At 33.9% G+C, this 20,608-nt stretch overlaps 1 long non-coding RNA gene across 7 annotated transcripts in view; it reads right to left on the bottom strand.

Annotated features, from left to right (window-relative positions):
- Positions 1-20,608, bottom strand: part of LOC131507157 (uncharacterized) — an 84,646-nt gene that overhangs the window by 36,575 nt on the left and 27,463 nt on the right. For all 7 annotated transcript variants that reach the window (XR_009259366.1, XR_009259362.1, XR_009259361.1 and 4 more), the window contains 2 exons: positions 10,735-10,853; positions 8,624-8,720 (listed from right to left, as the gene is read on the bottom strand). This is a non-coding gene — a long non-coding RNA (uncharacterized LOC131507157). The remainder of the gene's footprint in view (positions 1-8,623; positions 8,721-10,734; positions 10,854-20,608) is intronic.

The following is a 20,608-nucleotide window of genomic DNA, read 5'->3' as shown; positions in this document are numbered from 1 at the left end:
TGGGTTCAAGAACCACACTGGGCTCTGTGCTAACAGCATGAAGCCTGCTTGGTATTCTCTCCTTCTCTCCCCCTCTCTCTGTGCCTCCCCTGCTCAGTCTCTCTCTCTCTCTCTCTCTCTCTCTCTCTCCTTCCCTCTCTCTCAAACATAAATTTAAAAACTTTAAAATAGAAACAGAGACACTAGACACAAATTGCCTCAATTTACATCACTGTCATACCAACTTCTAGCTGTTTCACCATTTGTGAAATGTGTTAATAATACCACCCATCCTACAGGGTATTTGGAGGAATAGATAAGTTAGTACGTTATAAAGTGATTTGCTGTAAGAGCTTTATCAGTGTTAATGACCATAAAAATTTATTATTTTCTGACACATGAAAGGCACTCAATAAATGTTAACTACATTAGCTCTCCAATATCAGAGTGTTAATCCAGATGATGAATTAATATGTTTGTCATGTTGTAGAAGACATTCTAGAAATGCAGGGATTGGGGGAGAGTAGGATTTTTAATAAGCAATCTCCTGAGTTCATTTGTAAATTTCTGTAAATCACTGTGATGTAGGGAATCATATGGAAGTTCTCTCCCAAATCAAATACATTCTTTTCCATAAAGTTATATTCCATATATATCTAATCTATGCCCGAGGTGTAACTGAGTGACTAAATTTGCAAACTGTCCTAGGCTTTGGTAAATAAAAAGATAGTCATAGCTATAATTATATATGCATAATTTCCTGTATAAATTTCAATACCCACCAATTTATAGGAATTTTTATCAAAAGTCTTAATTGCTGGTGAATGGATAATGTAACCTCACTGAAAAGATTTTCCTTATTCAGTTTTTTATTTAATATCATTTTTAAGTTTGCAGATTATGCATTCTATACTAGTGAAAGTCAATTCTCCATATTTGCTTTGATGTTCACAGAGAATAAAATTCACAGAAGAACTAAGTTTACATATTTCACTACTAAAATCCAAACCAAGGTGAATTAGATGCATTTTTTTTCCTCTAGGCACTGGAGCAAAAGCAGACAGTAATTTAGTCACAGTACATCTCCAGAGGAAATTACGATTTGTAAATATGTCATGATCTGAGAAAAGGTGTATCCACTATACATATTTTACAACTATAACACTGTCTTATGTGTGTACAAATTTATAAACGAGAAACACTGTGTTCTCTGCTAGATTCATGGTCTTATCTATGGTACAAATTTATTCTTTTCAATATTAACTAGAAAATGATTACACTAGGCCAAGGGAGTATAACCATGTATTATGAAATAATTCTAATAGTTCATTACCATGTTGGTGTCTTGAATGGTAAGTAAGAAATTTTTCAAATTGGTTTATAATTTTGTCAGAAAAAGGAAATTAATATTTAAGCTAATGTAAAAGAAAAAGATGCCCATAAATTATTGACAATGCAAGATCTCTGTATAAGTTTTACAAATCTATATGATGTATGAAGAAAATGTTTTCCATTTCCAAATTGTTGTTTTGTTTGCTTTGTTCTTTTTTTAAATGTTTATTTATTTTTGAGATATGGAGCATGTGCACGAGGAAGAGAGGAGCAGAGAGAGGAAGACAGAGGATCTGAAGTGGGCTCCACGCTGACAGCAGAAAGCCCAAAGTGGGGCTCAAACTCAGAAGCCAGGAGATGGTGACCTGAGCCAGAGTCGGCTGCTTAACTGACTGAGCCACCCAGATTCCCTTCTTTGTTCTGTTCTCTATGGCTAATCCCTTTTTCCTTTTTCTGTTTTTTTTTTTTCCTCACATTATTCTTCTCAATTTTCTACTGCTTATTTGTTGATTTCTTACACACATGTGCATCTAGATTGATTTCCATTTTGTGGAACTTTATGTGAAGTTTATACTATATAACCTCTTTTTACCTGATGTCTTCTGATTTACGTGATTTTAAGATCCATTCATGTTATTATGTATATCAGCAGTTGGTTGCATTTTATGACTGAGTGGTACTTTGTTATAAGGATTTACCATATCTTTATATATGTACCAGTTGCAAATATTTGGGTTGCTCCCAGTTTGGAATATTATAAATAAAGCTGTTATAAATATTGGTGTATAAATGTTTATGCAGATACATATTTTGTTTTGTTTCGATAAATGCTTTGAAGTAGAATGAAGTGAGTTATATTGTAGGTATATGTTGAATTTGACTAGACACTACTAAACTGTTCTTCAAAATAGTTGTACCATTTACAACCCAGTCAACAATGTATGAGAATTTCAGGTTTCTACACTCTTACCATCTCTGAGTATTATCAATCTTCTTAATTTTGGCCATCTAATGGGTATGTATCTAATTGTGGTTTATTTTGAATTTCCACGATGATTAATGATTTGAGTACAATGGCCATTCATAAATCTTCTTGAAGTGTTTTCTCAAATCCTTTCTCATTTTTAATTGGGTTTATTATTTTCTTACTGTTGAGTTGTAAACATTCTTTATATATTGTGGATAAAAGTTCTTTCTCTAAGAGAAGTGTTGTGAATATCTTTATCCAGCCTGTGGCTCACTTTTTATTTTTTAATCATTTCTTTCAAAGAAAAATTGTTTTAATTTGGATGAAGTCCAGTTTATATATATTTTTTTTCTTTCATAGATTATCTTTTCGTATTCTAGCTAAGGAATCTTTGCCTATCCCAAGGTCACACAGGTATTCTCTCATGTTTTCTTCTAGAAGTTTTGTATCTTTGCCTTTTACATTTAAACATGTGATCCATTTTAAGTTAATTATTTTATGGCAGTGTGAAGTAAGATTGATCTTTATTATTTCCATAGTGATATCCTATTGTTCCAGTACTATTTCCCAAAGAGTAGTGTTCTCACTGAACAGTCTTATTTGTTATAAATCAATGACAATATATATAATAGGAGTCTAATCTAATTCTGGACTTTTTCATACTTGTAAATATTATTTATAAATATTGCATTCTAAATATTTAGAAATATTTATATATTTAGAAATTATATATTTTGAAACATGTATATTTAATATGTGTGTATATATATATATATATATATATATATATATATATATATTCTTCTGCCAATACCAACAAAATCTAGCAAGCAATAACATAAGGTTCACAATCTGCATCAACAATAAAAAATTACTGGACATGCAAATAAAGGAAATATGAAAAATTAATCAATACAAACAAAACCAGAAATACATAGATAATTAAATTTGAAGATAAGGATGTTAAATACGTAATATAAATACTCTCATTCTGATAAAGGAAGTAAGGAAAACAAGATCATGATGAAGTGATAAATGATACAAAAAATAGTACTTCTAGAGATAAAAATACAACGTAGTAAGTTAAATGGGATTAGTAGCAGATCAAACGGTGCAGAAGAAAATATGTTTGAACTTGAAGATATAATAATCAAAAATATCCAAATTGGAGCACTAAAATAAAAACAATTTTTTTTAATGAACAGAGCATTTGGAAAATAACTACTGACCTAATAGCTACTGGAATAATTTTATTAGAGTCTCAGAAGAGAGGAGTGGGAAGGATGAAAAAAAATGCTAAGACTTTATAGCTGAAAATTTTTCTAATTTGATCAAAAATATAATTAATAAGCTCAACAAACACCAATCAGGATAATAATAAAAATGCCAAGGCATATTATAATCAAATTGTTAAAGACAAATAAAAATGGATGCATTAAGTGCAAAAGAACGAACACAAACACAACAGCCTTATTGTCAGAAACAATGCAAGCCTGACAACAATGGAGAGACATCTTCAAAGCAATTGAAGAAAAAGATTTGTCAACCTAGAACTTTCTTTAGTGAAAATATATTTCAATAATGAAGGAAAAAGAATTTCTCAAGTAAAAAAATTTACACATTTTATCTCTATCAGAACTAAAATACAAGAAATACTAAAAGTGACCAAAAGGAAATTGATACCAGATGGAAATTGGGAGCTACACATAGGAATGAAGAGCACCAGGAATGATAAACATGTATATTTTCCAACAACAATGGTGCAAAGCTAATCATCAATTACAAAACAAAGCTGGAAAATCTACAATGTAAATATTAAATATTTAATATGTAAATATTAAACAACTTCTGCATAAGTAATGGACCATATAAGAAATCAAATGGCAAATCAAAATATGTCTCAAAACAAAAGAAAAAGAAAATACAAAATTCCAAAACCTATGAGATGCAGCAAAGCAGACGTCAGAATGAAATTCATGCTATAAATGCTTGTATTAAGAAACAAAAGTTCAGGGGCGCCTGGGTGGCGCAGTCGGTTAAGCGTCCGACTTCAGCCAGGTCACGATCTCGCGGTCCGTGAGTTCGAGCCCCGCGTCAGGCTCTGGGCTGATGGCTCGGAGCCTGGAGCCTGTTTCCGATTCTGTGTCTCCCTCTCTCTCTGACCCTCCCCTGTTCATGCTCTGTCTCTCTCTGTCCCTCTCTGTCCCAAAAATAAATTAAAAAAAAAAAAAAAAAAAAAAAGAAACAAAAGTTCAAATAAACAACATTATAACAGAAGGGACTAGAAAAAGAAGAAACTTAGCTTAAATTTAGTAGAAGAAAGAACTAACAAAGAAAAATCAGAAATAAAATAGAGACCAGAATAAACAATAACATAACATTGAAAGTAATGAACAGTTTTTTTTTAAAAATGGCAATGCTCTAACTATATGAACTAGGAAAAAAAAAGAGAGGATTCAAAATGGAATGAGAAATGGAGGAGAAAACAATAAAACAGATAACCACAGAAATACACAGTGTGATAGCAGATTACTATAAACAATTATATACTAACAAGTCAGACAATCTAGAAAAAAAAAAAAACACAACAGATAACTCCTAAACACACACACGCAAGTTACCAAGATTTAATGTTAAAATCTTATATCCAAGAAGTAAGAAATCTTCTTAAATCAATAACAAGAATAAATAGCTGAATTGGGAATTAAAAATATCCCAGCAGAGAAAAGCCCAAGACCATACAGCTTAATTGGTGAATTCTACCAAACAGTAAAAAAATAATAATAATTAATAACAATCTTTATCAAAATCTTACAAATAATGGAATAGTGGGAACACATTCAAAATTATTCAATGAGGCTAGTACTACCCTGATACCAAAGCAGGATAAAAACAATACAAGACAAAAAAGTCCAATATAAGTATTGTTACTCCAACATTCTTTTGACATCCATTGGCTTGATAAATGTTTCTCCACCCCCTCACTTTCAATCTGCAGGTATATTTAGGTGTAAAATGAGTCTCTTGTAGGCAGCATATAGATGGGTCATATTGTTTTGTCCATCTTGACACCTTATGTCTTTTGATTGGAGTATTTAGTCCATTTTTATTCAAAGTAACTATTAATAGATACATATTTATTGCCATTTTATTACTTATTTTGTCATTTGTTTCCGGAAATTTTCTCTGATCCTTTCTTGTCTTTGTCACTTTTGGTCTCTCCTTTACAGTTCCCTTTAATATTTCTTGCAGGGCTTGATTAGTGGTCATGAACTCCTTTAGTTTATATTTGTGTAAGAAATGTTTTATCTCTCCTTCTATTCTGAATGATAGTCTTGCTGGACAGAGTATTCTTGGCTGCAGATTTTTGCCATTTAGCACTTTGATTATATCATGCCAGTCTCTTCTGTTTTGCCAAGCTTCTGTTGAGAAATCTTCAACTAGCCTTATGGGCTTTCCCTTGTAAGTTAATGACTTTTTAAAAATTAATTTATTTATTTTGAGAGAGAGAGAGAGCATGAGCAGGGGAAGGGGAAGGGCAGAGAGAGAGGGAGAGAGAATCCCAAGCAGGCTCCATACTATTAGCACAAACCCCAATGCAGGGCTCAAATTCAAACTGCAAGATCAAGACCTGAAGTGAAACCAAGAGTTGGACGCTTAACTGACTGAGCCACCTAGGTGCCCCAGTTAATGATTTCTTTTGTCTTTCTGCTTTTAAGATATTTTTTCTTTATCACAATAGTTTTCAAATTTAATTACAACATATCTAGGTTTTGGCCTGCTTTTGTTGATTTTGATGGGAGTTCTCTGTGTCTCTTCGATTTGGATGTCTGTTTCCTTCCCCAGATTAGGGTAGTTTTCAGCTATTATTTCTTGAAATAAATTTTCTTCTTTCTCTCCGTTGTTCAGCTTCACTATTTTCCATTATTTTGTCTTCTAAGTCACTAATTTGTTCCTCTGCTTCTTCCAGCCTGCTCCTTATATCAAGTCTATTTCTAATCTCATTTATTGTACTCTTCATCTCTGATCCTTTTTTAACTCTTTTATCTCTGTGGTAAGGGTCTCACTGATGTCCTCTATTCTTTTGTCAAACCCAGTGAGTATCCTTATGACTGTTGCTTTAAATTCTCCATCAGGCATATTACTTATATCTGTTTCACTTAGATCTCTGGTTATGACCTTATCTTGCTCTTTCATTTGGGATAAATTCCTCCATCTTGGCATTTTGTCTAACTCTCTGCCTTCTTCTGTGTTTAAGAAAAGCCAGTTAAGTCTCCAGCTGCTAAAAGTAATGGCCTTATGAAGAAGAGGTCACGAAGTGCCCAGGGCCTGGCACCTCAGGGGGCGTCTCCAGTGTGTGCTATGTGCACTATGCTATTGTGTTCTGGCTGCTCTGTCCTTCAGGCAGTCATCTACCGAGGCCCTCCTTGACTGCTGTGGGCAGTGTTTGGTCCCTGGCCTGAACGTGGCAAGAGTTTTAATTGGTGTGCTCTGGTCTGCTTATGAAATGAGACATGGCACCAGTCTTCTTAAATTTGTAATCTTTGTTATGCCCCTTATTATGTCAGTTAACCAAGGGGATTCTTCTGTGTGTTCTTGAAGAAAAAGTGTATTCCATTTTTCTTAAACGGAATGTTTTATATATATCTTTTAGAACTATGTACTGTGAAGTGTGCTTCAAGTAAAAAAAAAAAATGTTCTTGTTGAAAATAAAATAAATTTAACTGAAGGGCACCTGGGTGGCTCAGTGGGTTAAACTTCTGACCTCAGCTCAAGTCATAATCTCACAGTTTGTGAGTTCAAGTCCTGCATCAGGCTCTGTGCTCACACCTCAGAGCTGGAGCCTTCTTCTGGTTCTGTGTCTCCCTCTCTCTGCCCCTCCCCTGCTCACACTCTGTCTTTCTCTCCCTGTCTCAAAAATGAATAAAAGCATTTTAAAAAATTAAAAAAAAAAACTTTAACTGAGGGTACTCATTTTTTTTTTTATTTTGATTTATTTTTGTGAGAGCATGAGTGGGGGGAGGGGCAGAGAGAGAGTGGGGCAGCGGATTCAAAGTCAGCTCTGAGCTGACAGCAGCAAGCCTGATGTGGGGCTCAAACTCAAGAATAGTAAGAACATGACCTGAGCCGAAATCGAACACTCAACCGTCTGAGTCATCCAGGTGCCCTGAGGGTACCCATTTAAAATAAAACATATCAGAGGGAAGGTAGGGAGGATGGGTGAAATAAGGGAAGGGGATTAAGAATATAGTTATCACCAGGAGCACTGAGTAATGATGTATCAAATTGCTGAATCACTATATTGTACACCGGAAACTAATATAACACTATTCGTTAACTATACTGGAATTGAAATTAAAAACTTAATTTAAAAAATGATAAACATGTTGGTAAATATAAATCAAAGTTTTTCTTTTTTTTAATCTCTTTAAAGAGAACTGACCATCAAGTCATTTTAGTAGTTGGCAGGAGGTCCTAGTATCTTTCCACATGGATCTGTCTGGGAGATTGCTTGACTGTCCTCACAACATGACAGCCAGTTTCCCTCAGAGTGAGTGATCCAAGAGGTAATGAGAAGAGGGAGCTGTAATGCCTCTTATGACCTCCAAAAGTCATGTTTACCTTCACTTTTAGCACATTCTAGTCATTGGATGTGAGTCACAATGTCCACACTCCAGATAAAGAGAAGGTTTTAAAGGAGGAGTGTCAAAGAATTTGGGGACAAGTTTAAAGACCATAGGTATGTGGTATGTTAAGCAAGTGAAAATAATAAATATTATGTTTATCACACAGAATTCAAGGTATCCATTTTTGTCAAAAGAAAACTACTTTGCTTTTAAGAAATTATCTTTCACTCATCAGCTAAATACGGTTGGAGTGTCTGCCCCCCAACCAGCCCTCCAGTCCCTCCCTAACCCAGAGCACAAGCATGTGATCCAGAGACCTGTGAACAATATCAAAACAACACCCTTGTTTTTGTGCATTCAGTATCTGTTTTTCCTGGTGAAGTATTCCTCCATCTCAAGACATACAAAGATCAGTTTGAGAGCAGGGACAAAAATACTGCTGGGTAATCACAGACTTCTGTGCATCTTGTTAGACACGGGTCTACTGGAGTGAAGCAGTAAAGAAAATGGATTCTGATTGAGATCCCTTTGGGTTGGGAACCTGGCCCTGCCACCACAGAGTTATGTGACCTTCTGAAAGTTACTTAAACTTCTCTGTGTTACATTTTCCTCACATCTAAAATTGAGATTAAAAAAATAGTATCTACCCTTCATGGGTTATTATGAATATCAAATGAGTTAAGACATATCATAAATTATGTTATACATTTATATTTACCTTTATATGTATAATTATATTTATTTACATGTAGTCACCGGAAGAATCTGAATCTGTGGCTGCAGACATCCATTTTCCTAGCCATGTAAAAGGAGATCTGTAAAATGAAACCAAAACAAAGATAGAATAAAAATTAAAAGGTGGTGCCAATATCATTGTTTGAGCCCCTGAATCCAGCCATGCCTGAATCCATAGATGCACTCTGCTGCTTAGAAGGCCAATAAGTTCCCTTCATTTTTGCCTAAGTTAAATTTGCATTTGAAAGAGTCTTGAGAAATAGATTATGTAAAGCTAATAGCACTGTGTTTACCACATATTAAGTTGCCAGGAATGCTGACCTACACTGTCCCTGTAGTTCATGTAATTTAAATGGGGAAAAACACTGAATATTGTAATAAGTTTTGAATGTTGAGTAAGTGGTCATTGTAGTGTCTAGGTAAGTGAGCTAAAAGGGAGTGAACTAATTATTAAATTCTGATTTATTGGATCGTAGACTGAGAAGACTATCTCTGCCCTGAAACAGCAAGGGCAGTTCCAGATGAAGTGAGGCCTGGGTCAATTGCCAAAAAAAAAAGAAATTAAAAATAATAACTTTTAAAACATATATAAAAAGGGGTACAGACAGTAATAAGTGGATGCTGGTATAGGGAAATTACAAAAATTTTTACCTTCTTTAAAATTTTCCCTAGAAGTAGTATGGCACTTGTGTCTTACCATTTCAAAACTCTAATGAATTATGTGAACCAACTCCCTATCTACCAACTCCCCATCAATCATATGTCGGCTTTATACCAAAATATTCCTAACGTTATTTTGCTGCACAAAAGAAATTTAATTGAATATCTAATAGCTTACATTTAAAGTACCATTTGTTTTATTATTTATGATGATATGAATTATAACTTTCTATCAAATATGTAGTTATTTGCCCTTTGAAATCGTGTCTGAATATGTATATTGTATATGAGAGTATGTAAGCAGATACATACACTCACATAGATAGTCTCTAAGCAAATAATTTTCTTTTATGTTATATATTCCTTGCTAAAGCATGTTTAAAAAGTGATACAACACAGTCTTTTGATAATTTATTATAAAGAGAAAAAGCTAGCAAAGCAATTTAATAATTACCTTCAATTCAAAACAATAAAAGCATTATTCCCTTTCTGGTGCTCAAAAGGAAATGCAAATGTTCTTTTTAATTCAAATAATGGACATTAAATAACAAGAAAAATAATATGTATGCTATATTTTCTAGAACTAGACAAAAATCACTTATCATAATATTAGTATCAAAATGTTCTTAGTTAAATTTCTAACCAGAAACAGAAGTGGTCACAAACATTAACAATGAGGGACATAAAATTTAATTAGACTGGATTTGCAGTGACAATAAGAAATGCCTATGAGTCCATTGCATCTTATTCAAATAAGTCATATGTCATATGACCATAAACGTTGAAATATAAAGTGTTCAACATATCTAAAAAAATAAGGGATATTTCAAAATATTGATGTTTGAAATTTGGCAAATAATTGATTTAATTTTTTATTATTCACTGAATTATTCACATCGGCAATGCCCATGTCACAATTGCATCAACATTACCTGTCAAAACTACACACACAATCACATAATATATTGATAGCAGGTTGATTTTGAAATGTAAAATTAGAATTTGCAGATGTAGCCTGGTGCTGGAGTGTCACATTCCCCAGAACTTCATGGAAAATTGAAAACATTTTAACAATTTTTGTGAATTGAGATTACTTGCCGATTTTCACTACATATGCTAATTATTCTTTAAACATTCATGCCAGGGGACATGTTCTACAATTCTAAGCCACATAAGTTAGCAGGTTTATCTTGGCCATAACTGTAAAATTTGGAATTTGGAAAGTATAATGAGCAACAGGGATTTAAAGGGGAGAGAAAGAGAATGACCCCTTTCTTCTGAGCTTGAAGAAGGCATATCATGCAGAAGAGAACGGGAGGTGACCACAGTGAGAACTGACTTGTATTCATACCACATGCTAATATTTTAGATTTCACTGCTATTTTCTCTCAGTGCAAATAGTTCACACTCTTGGCTTCATGTCGAGCAATGCACCTGGTAGTAGGAAGAAGATCTTGAGGCAGATGATCTGCTACACTGCTCATAGCACCTGCTCTGTGGGGAAGCTGTGCTCATTTTGATCTCTGCTGTGGATGAGAAGACAGACCAATAACCTGTGGTAAGTTGAAACACACACGAAATTAACCTTGATAGGCCAATAATGGAGAAACCAATCAAAAGACAACATATTAGCCAGTACACTAACTCTGATTGATTTGCCATGCTTTTCTCTAACAAGGCATTTATGGTTCGAGTTAAAGTAACTGGCTTGCTCTCTTTCTTCTAAAATTCACATGGTTATAAAGCTAGTCTCTTTTCAAAAGTACTTTGTATTTTTTCCAAATGTCACTTTGATAGTCTTCTATGAAAATAGAAAAAAATCCTTATGTTTCTTCCTACTTCTTCATAATCATTTAATCTTTGAATGTCACTATAATCATTATTATTAAAAATAATCATCGTATTAATGGTAATAGCCTCCTGATATTGCTGGGGTTTTTTATATTAACATTGTTATTATTTTCTCCCAACATATCCTGGAATGATTATCCTATTCTTTAATAGGCTAACAAATGGGGAATCAGAGTATGATAATAAGATAATAAAGGAATGGCAGTGACCATTTTTCTGTTTTTAATGATACATTAATTGAATTTTTATTTCTTCATGTTTAATTTACTTATTTGGAAGAGCAAGAGAGCATGCAAATGGAAAACCTCATAAGCAATATCTACAGCAAAGCAAGGCAGCAAGGTATCCCTATAAATTTCAAAATATAACTGACTGAGAACCAACACTCAATGACCATAAGACCCATATTATATCAGCATCTGTACATGAGGAAGCAGAAGAAAGCAATACTTTGACTGATGGAACTAAGAAAAGAAGAACCTCAAAATATGCAACATAACCAAACCACACTGCCATTTGAAAGCAGTAGCTCAAACTGATTGTTTTCTTGCCAAAACCTGTATGAGATGAGTTGAGGGGTCCACAGTAAAATAATCTAAAAAGGCCAGAGCAGTTTGGCCCCTGGGAAATCTCAAAAGTGACCACTTAGGTCTCCTAAGCTAAGGAGAAACTGCCTGGAGTGAAATAAAAATTGAGCAGAACAATTATAATAGAGATGAAAGAAATAAAAACTTTCAGAGAAAGATGAAGCAGGAAACAAAACCAGGAAGTCTTAGAAAACAAGCTTCTATACTTTTAGTGTTGGATGAAAATAAAAAAAGAAGGAACTGAAAGAAGTTTAGGAACTCTTCCAGAACCAACCATCCTACTAAAAGTTCAGAAAAAAATTGGGGCACCAGGGTGGCTCAGTCAATTAAACATCAGACTCTTGATGTGGGCTCAGGTCATGATCTCACAATTCATGAGAGTGAGCCCGCGTCAGGATCTGTGGTAACAGCATGAAGCTTGCTTGAGATTCTCTTTCTCCCTCTCTCTCTGCCCCTCACCTGCTCACATTCTCTGTCTCTCAAAATAAATAAATAAATAAACAAGCACACAAACATTTTAAAAAATAAATAAAGTTCAGAAAAAAATAATTTCACATCAAATTAAGAAGCAAGAAGTATTGGGATGCCTGGGTGGCTCAGTTGGTTAAGCCTCCAACTTCAGCTCAGGTCATGATCTCACTGTTGGTGAATTCAAGCCCCGCATTGGACTCTGTGCTGACAGCTCAGATCCTGGAGCCTGCTTCGGATTCTGTGTCTCCCTCTCGATCTGCCCCTCCCATGATGATGCCTTCCAAAAAGTGATACTTAATAAAAGGATATCTAAGTCTGTCCCTTAACTTTCTATAACATGGAAATAAAGACAGTATTATATCTAGTTTTTGACCTTTAATATGAAGATTACATAGCGGGCAATTTTATATTTAGGTCTTTTTTAACCAATAATAAAAAACACTAAAATTTGCCCCAAAACTTAGGTTTTCAATGTGAGATTACTAGTTTATACTTTCTTTCCATAAAAGCAGGATTTCCTTTACATTTTTTTCCTCTGAAAATAAGATTTTTCTATTTAAATAAAATTAAAATTATCTATGTTCCAAGTTTAGAAATTACTTATCGGAATAAATGGAGTCCAGAATTTGGTCGTAAGCAATTACCTTATGTATTAGGTATATGTACCAAGTCAAGATGTAGAAATAAAGGGCAAAACTTCAAATGGGAAATCTGAATTTCTACCAGAAAGATGAGACAAGAGTACCTTTGCCTTAGTTTCTTCACCAGAAAATGTTTTTCTTAAACTATGGGGTTAACATGTCCTATAGGCTTACATTAAACAAAAATGTATATCAAGCATGAAAGAGTGACAGATGTATTTAAACAAAAGGAATAATTTAAAATTTCACACCATTTTTTCATTTCCTTTTTAATATTTGAAATAAAAATGAAGAGGGAAGACTTTATTCTTTTGTTCAATACCTTTCTTAGCATATGTTAATTATTCTTTTCACAAAAATCTACTTATATTCTGATTAAAATTCCATTATTGTAATGTATGTCAGAACAGGCCATAATAATAAACCTCGTTCTTTTCTAGTATATACATATTAAATTAGCTAACCAGACTTAACTATGTCTTTTTGCAAATAAATAGGGAATGCTGAAATTGAAGGGGAAAGCCCTCTAAACAATTGAGATGTTTTCCCTTACTTTAAGTTTGTAAGTACCAAAGGTCTGTTTCTTCTTTCACTACCTGATATGTCTCCAAAACTCCATTCTTTATTTTGAGTAATCACACCAAAATGGCAATTCAATGGTGTTGCATTTGGAAAGTTTAAGGGACATTGGTTTAAAAAATGTTCACTGTCTTTGTTACTAATGTCAGTGTGTCTGGATTGCCAAAAGAGTTTTTTAAAAAGCTGACAATCTAACAACGTAATTATTTTCATTGTCATTTCAATAAAGAATTCATCCAGTCATCTGACTTTGAGCAATTCATGTGGCTTTAGCTGTAAGATAGGGACCTTCTCTTTTAAGAAATAAATTGAGGGGCTCATCCATCAAATCTCTAATCACTTCTTTTCTTTTAGAGCACTTTAAACACTATATGGGCTGTGATGCTGGGAAGCTAGAAGCCAAGCATCTCTTTTTATTTCATTATTTCCAGTGAGCCCTCAGAAAATCAATAGTATTTATTTTAAGATAAAGCTTTGGTTTTTTGTACTTTAGCTCTGCATTATTTTAAAATAGGCTATTTGTTAATATACGGGATGTAATATAATTGGCACATTCATGTCAAAAAAGGAAATGTGTCCTGTTCCTAATGTAAATGATTCTGATACATTTGAAAAAGAATGTTAATTTTCTTTGTAAGATATTTGGGTTTTGTTTTGTTTTGTTTTGTTTTGTTTTGTTTTGCTATGATCTTTACCTTAAGGTAATAGTAAGCCCTTGGGTTGGGCGTGTAAATAAGTGTGATTTAAAAAAAAAAAAAACATCTTGGCAAGATATTGGAGCTACAACAGAGACATTGACAGTTACAACTGTCAATGTCTTTCCCTGACATTGAACAAGAATAAAACAGATGCTTCAATGTACCATGTAGCATTGTTCTGCTTCTTTAAAATTGCAGTCTAATAGCTATCTAATTATTCATTCATTTTTCTGTTCATAAAATAATATATTTTTCTCCCCCTACATACTATTTTTTTAATATAGAAAGAACCCAAGATTAAAATGGACAATAAAAGTATTTTACATATTTCTCCTAATATAAGCAGTTTATTTTACAAGAGGAATGGTATGGCAGGCTGATATTTTATTTCAGCATAAATAGTAACCAGTATTCCTTTGTTAAAATGTGTTTTTCGAACTGGGAAATAAAACGTATGGGAAATGGCAAAGGAACTGAGTTTAGCCAAACTGCAAACTAGACATTTGAAACATATAATTTAATAATTTTCAAATATACAAACTGTCTAAACACAGGGAATACTAGACAACCACACCCATCTCTACCTGAGGACAAGACCAAATGAAGTGGGCTCAAAATGTAGCACGAACATTTTAAGTTGGAAATTCAACTATTGAAGGGATTGGGCTGGCCTTTGCAGAGGGTTCTTTTTATGAGTTACAACTGGATCCCTCATCTCAATTATTTCTTTCTTTTGACTGTGACTTCTAGATAATATTGAGAATCTACTCACCAAGAGATGACATTTACTGTGCAGTCATATGTGGAAACGGTCATTCAAGGACCTGTTTCTTTTTATTGGCAACTTATCCTTATCACCTGATACAGACTATTATACACAGTAATGCACAGTTAACTATTGGCTACTGAATAAATAAGTGAGGTAATGAATCCAAGTATGGTGTTCTATAAAATATCGGGCTAAAGGAGGGCAGGGTATCACAGTAGTTAAGAGCATGGTATCTGGAGCTGCAGTTAGGAATAAAATCCTGGCCCCTGCATTTACCAAGTGTATGACCTTGGGCACGTAATTTTATCTCCCTATGCCTCAATTTCCTCACCTGTAAAATGGGATATCAATAATTAGGTAAAAAGTTAAATATTTAGTTTCAGACACTGAAAGGAAGCATTAAAAAAACAAATAGAAATGAGTTGGTCACAGTGAACTTGTGAGAAGTACATGTTAAGATAATAACATTAAAATATATGGCACAGTGGCATAAGATTCTAGCCAGCTTCAACATAATTAGTTCACCTATAACCAATTTCTCATTTGATCCTCAATTGTCATTTGACATTCTATAGCCTTAATTTCCCATCTATGTGAAAGAATCTACTAATAGGGGCCCCTAGGTGGCTCAGTTGGTTGAGTGTATGACTCTTGACTTCGGTTCAGGTCATAATCTCATGGTTTGTGGGTTTGAGCCCCATGTCGGGCTCCGCACTGACAGCACAGAGTCTGCTTGAGATTTTCTCTCTCCCTTTCTCTCTGCCTCTCTCTCTGTCTTTTTCCCTCTTTGAAAATAAATAAACTTAATTTATTAAAAAAAATCTACTAATAGGTAACCCTACTATACTTCTATAGTATCTCTTATGTATCAATTATTTAAGCACATTTTCATCTATTTTTCAGGTTTTTTTAAAGAAAACTTGCAACATTTAAACTGAGGAGCAAAAGCAAAACTTGGAAACAAGCTATCCACCAGAACCAAATCCTCACAGATTGGTCAGATGTCAGGACAGTGATTTTTCTTCAGTGACAGCAAGACCACGGGCTAAGCCGTTGCATGTCTCTGGAAGGCAGTGTCTGGCAGGAACCTGACAGAGGATCTGTCGAGAAGAGCAGATGGGCAAGAAAATGCTTCACAAGGAGGACTCCTCTGTGCTTTCCACACATATCCACACTACCTCAGCACACCCTCCCTACTACCATCAGACCAACATGGTGCTAGCAGCACAGTCATACCTGACACGCAGTTTCAGAAAAAAAAAAAAAAGTTTCAGTAGTCAAGTTATTAAAAGGACCCGTGAAATATCTCTCATTCTCGGGAATATAGAAAATTACAGTTGTGTTTCTTTCCTTCTTTTCCTAATAAAAAAAAAAGTGAACCAGGTGCATGGCTATGAAAATTCCAAAATAATAGTTTGAAAGATACAGGAATCCTGAAGTAATTTATCTGCATGTTTTGAAACATTCTCCTAGAGCCAAAATATTGCAATGCACACAGAGACACAGCAGGAAACTGATCATTACTGACAGTATCAGCAACATTTTCAAATTAGGAACTTTAAGAACTTTGTATGATTTTAATAGCAGTTAATAAAAATCCAACCAAGATATATACTAGCCTACTGACTTTTCTTTGGTAACAATTTGTCATTTAAGTGACTATTAATAAATTTAAACTATGTCAAATTTTTTCATGAATATCTTAGGATGGCAGATATATATCAAGGTCAACCTATTTGCCCTGCTTCCAGGTAGATTCGAATATAACTTTTTATTGACTTCTCATCATGGTGACTTTCTACTAACTTATTTTTTAATCATTTTTTCATTGAAAAATAAAATGAAATTAAAATCCCATAGTAAACATTACTTCCCATTTTGAGATTTATGTTTCAGATAACAAAATTTCTAATTTCCATCAAGAAAATGTTGGTTAAGTATACTTTCAGAAACTTATGGGCACTATCTTCCCATCTTTTCCTTTGTAAAAATAAACTCTACCATAATTTGAGTAAAAATCTGTATCAGTTTATTGCTTCAGAACTTATTCTATTTCTACTATCAAGATCAACTAGACTGACTTTGGACAATTGAGTTCAACATTCTCTGCTGAGCATAATTCAACTATGGATAAGGAGAATTCAACTATGGTCTTAGAAAAAAAAAGCCAAGTAAAGGATTTTGATTTCTTATGATAAAAATGTGCTTTTAAAAAATGATGTTTTAGTTTCCTTCTTTTATAGTTAACCCAGGCTCTACTTAAATCTATTACAGTCCTCTGCCTGATCATTATACTAAGAATTTTTTTCCCTTCAAATAATTCCTGCAAAGCTATTTCTGAAACCATTTCAACCACAGAGAAGGAATCACACTAAAGTTGCTTCTGAGTAAAAGAAAAGGGAAATGCAAGCATAGAGTAACCACTTACTGAGCTTTTAATACGGGCCACTCAGCTGAGTGTTTCTTTGTAAACCACATAGAAAAACTCAATCTGTTTTAAAAACATGGAGGTAAATTACATGAAATTAGGAGATAAAATAATGGGAAATAATCAATTATTATTCTTTTTAAGTAAACAACAAAGAAAGCCATCAAGGTCACCTCTTTATTTAAGGTTATATATTATCTATTACTGAATTTATTTGAACTATTTTGATTATAAACTGATTTTGCTTTCAGAGATGCACAATCACTGGAGAAGATGTTCATCTCTGAAAAAAAATAATAAAAAGATGGTAACACTGCAAATTGTCCTTCAGGATACCGTTACATCTAAGAAGAAGGGCACAATCAAACTGCACTATTGGCTGCAGTCTCTGTCCATGTATATGTTGCTACTCTTCTTCCTGAGGGGTAAATATTTGTTAAATGCTACATCTGAATCAAAGAGATCTTTTTCAGATTCGGAAAGAATAACTTGGTATATTTGCATATATTCTTTGCAATATATTTGTTATTGATAATTAACAGCTCCTGATATCCTACTGGGATCTGACAGAACACTTAATCATGGGCAGCTCTAACGCGGCATATGAAGTGTGCAGTATGGGCTGGGATCTGACAGACCCACCAACTCAGAAACTTGGGCATGTCCAGGAATAAGTCATTATAAATTGGAAATGGTATATCTATTACTGAGCACAAGAAAGACAACAGAATAGAAATAGACTACATTGTTTCATGGTCCATTTATTCTATCACTGTTTTACCAGCACTGCTCCCTCAGGGCACATTTATAGCCTCACAAATTGTGGTTCTTTATGATCAGCTGACAAATGTAGAAAAATCTGAATTTGATTTGTGAATAAGTCAGCTTAGGATGTGTGTACATGAGTTCAAGCCTACCAATTGTCCTGAAAAATATTAAGAGAAATCTTTTCAGTGTGCGCTGTATCTGCTCATCTACTTTGTGTGGAAAGGGAAGAATGCCAACGTTAGGATATATAAAGGCATATGGGTAATGGGAAATGGCTTGGTTGGTTGGACAAAGGCCTAGAAGCATTTGAAGAATGAGGTTAAGAAAGTCTGGGCAAAAGGCTTATGGATGAATATATGGGACTGGACATCAATGAGATCTTTGAATTACATGTTGACATCCTCCAGGAAAGTTTGCACCCAGAAAAGGCCTGATTCAACAATCAAGTAGAGAGAATAACTTGCTAATTGACTTTAGTCAGCCACTATCATAAGACTTCAGAGTACTGGAAAATGGATACATCAAATGAGTAGACATAGGTCTGTCACTATGGTGTCTCATTCACCAAGGCTGATCTAGCTACTAACACCGAATGTTCAAGGTACCAGCAAGAAATATTAAAGCTGAGCCTCCAGGGGTGCCAGGGTAGCTCAGTCGGTTAAGTGTTCCACTCTTAATTTTGGCTCAGGTCATGATCCCACAGTTCATGAGTCTAAGACCTACGTCAATCTCCACACTGATGATGCAGAGTCTGCTTGGGATTCTTTCTCCTTCTCTCTCTGCCCCTCCTCTGCTCACTCTCTCATTCTCTCTCTCTCTCTCTCTCTCTCTCTCAAAATAAATAAATAAACTTAAAACAAAACAAAACAAAACAAAACAAAAAGCTCCAATATGACACACCAAACCTTGCAAATTCCCGAGAGGTGCTCTGTGGAAAATTGACTACATTGGACCCCTTCAAACTTGGAAGGAGCAACAATTCATATTCACTGGAATTGACATATATTTTTGCCTTTCTTATTCATAGCATCTCATCCAGCAGAGTTCGTGTTTGACCCAACACTATATCACTAATTGGTATAATGCAAGAGTCTGGGAACCAAGAGGAGACAGTAGGAGTGGTCTTATTTAATATCACTCTAAATTACCCATTTCTGTGAATTTGTACTTCCTCTGGTTGTGACTCTTGATTCTGAAGATTTAGAAGTCTTGGATCACAGAAAGGAGAGAATACTTCTACTAGATGATATGTTAATATATTATTCAATTTTAAACTAGAACTGCCACCCAGTTGCCCATGATAAGAGGGGTAATTGATTCTTCACTCAAGTCTTTTTCCCAGAGTTTGCTTTGCTGGGAAACTGGCCTGCTACAATCCCCTTCTCAGTGAGGCTTTCCTGACTATTATATTTAAAGCTATACCTCCAATACTTTCCATTCCTCTCCTCTACTTGTTTTTGTCCTTAATACCATCTAACCAAGCTATTTATTATAGATAGGTGTTTTGTTTATTAAAACATGTGGGTAGAGTGTTACCCATTTTTTCATTCCTGTATCCCCAAATCTCTGATTCAGCTAACAGTTGCCACAAAAACTAACTCAAAACTCAATGATTTCAAATAATAATGTTATCCACTTGCAATTATGCAGTCAGTGCCATGAGTCTATTTCATACTACATGCCTGCATCCACTAGGGCAGTCATTAGATATGTCATCATTCAGAGTCTTTTGATTTGCTATTGTCTAGTAAAATTCTTTGGATCTATTTCATCTGTAATTTTTTTATCTATTCTTTAATACATACTTTATAGAAAAAATACTATGTTCATTATTCACTAAATTATGCCTTTAATTTTAACCTTTGACCAAAAATGTGCTACCTTTGATAATACCTAAAGCAGAGAATATGAAATCTCATTTCCCAGAAGTTTTTTCTTTATCTACTAATCACCAAATAAACTTCATGGACTTTGAAAAAGGATCACAAGACTTCACTGTCAACTATTTAATACCCATAGTCCCTATATTGTGATTTTAGGAAACTACTTCTGAAAGAAACTTTTAAGAATGCCTTTTCATTTTATCTCAATGCACAAAGATTTTATTTATGAACATTTTCATATATTTATATACAAATAGTATTTCTTTGATGTTTCATTTTTGAAGGCAAAGAAGACATGTTTGCCTCAGGCATTTCATTCCCATTATGAGCTTTATGGAAACAGACACTCTATTGTAGTACTTTTAAAAAATTCTGGTAAAGAAGCACATGGTAAGCCTGCTCCTGTTTATAGAATTCTGATGTAGAAAAGCATTAGAAAATGCATTAGAAAATTAACATGAAAGATTTATGGACCAATAGATTTTTTAATGAGGTATGTTAAAATTTTGAGATATATTGATTATTAAACCAAGAATAATATGTGAAATATTTATAAAAGTAGTCTGCTAAAAAAAAGCTGATTTGACTCTTTAAGGAAATATAATTTAGGACAATTAAAACATTTATATCCAG

The sequence above is a fragment of the Neofelis nebulosa genome, chromosome 3 (genome assembly GCF_028018385.1).
Source record: "Neofelis nebulosa isolate mNeoNeb1 chromosome 3, mNeoNeb1.pri, whole genome shotgun sequence".
Taxonomy (NCBI): Eukaryota; Metazoa; Chordata; class Mammalia; order Carnivora; family Felidae; genus Neofelis; species Neofelis nebulosa.
The sequence above is the reverse complement of the archived record's forward strand: the minus strand, read 5'-3'. Positions and strand labels throughout refer to the sequence as shown.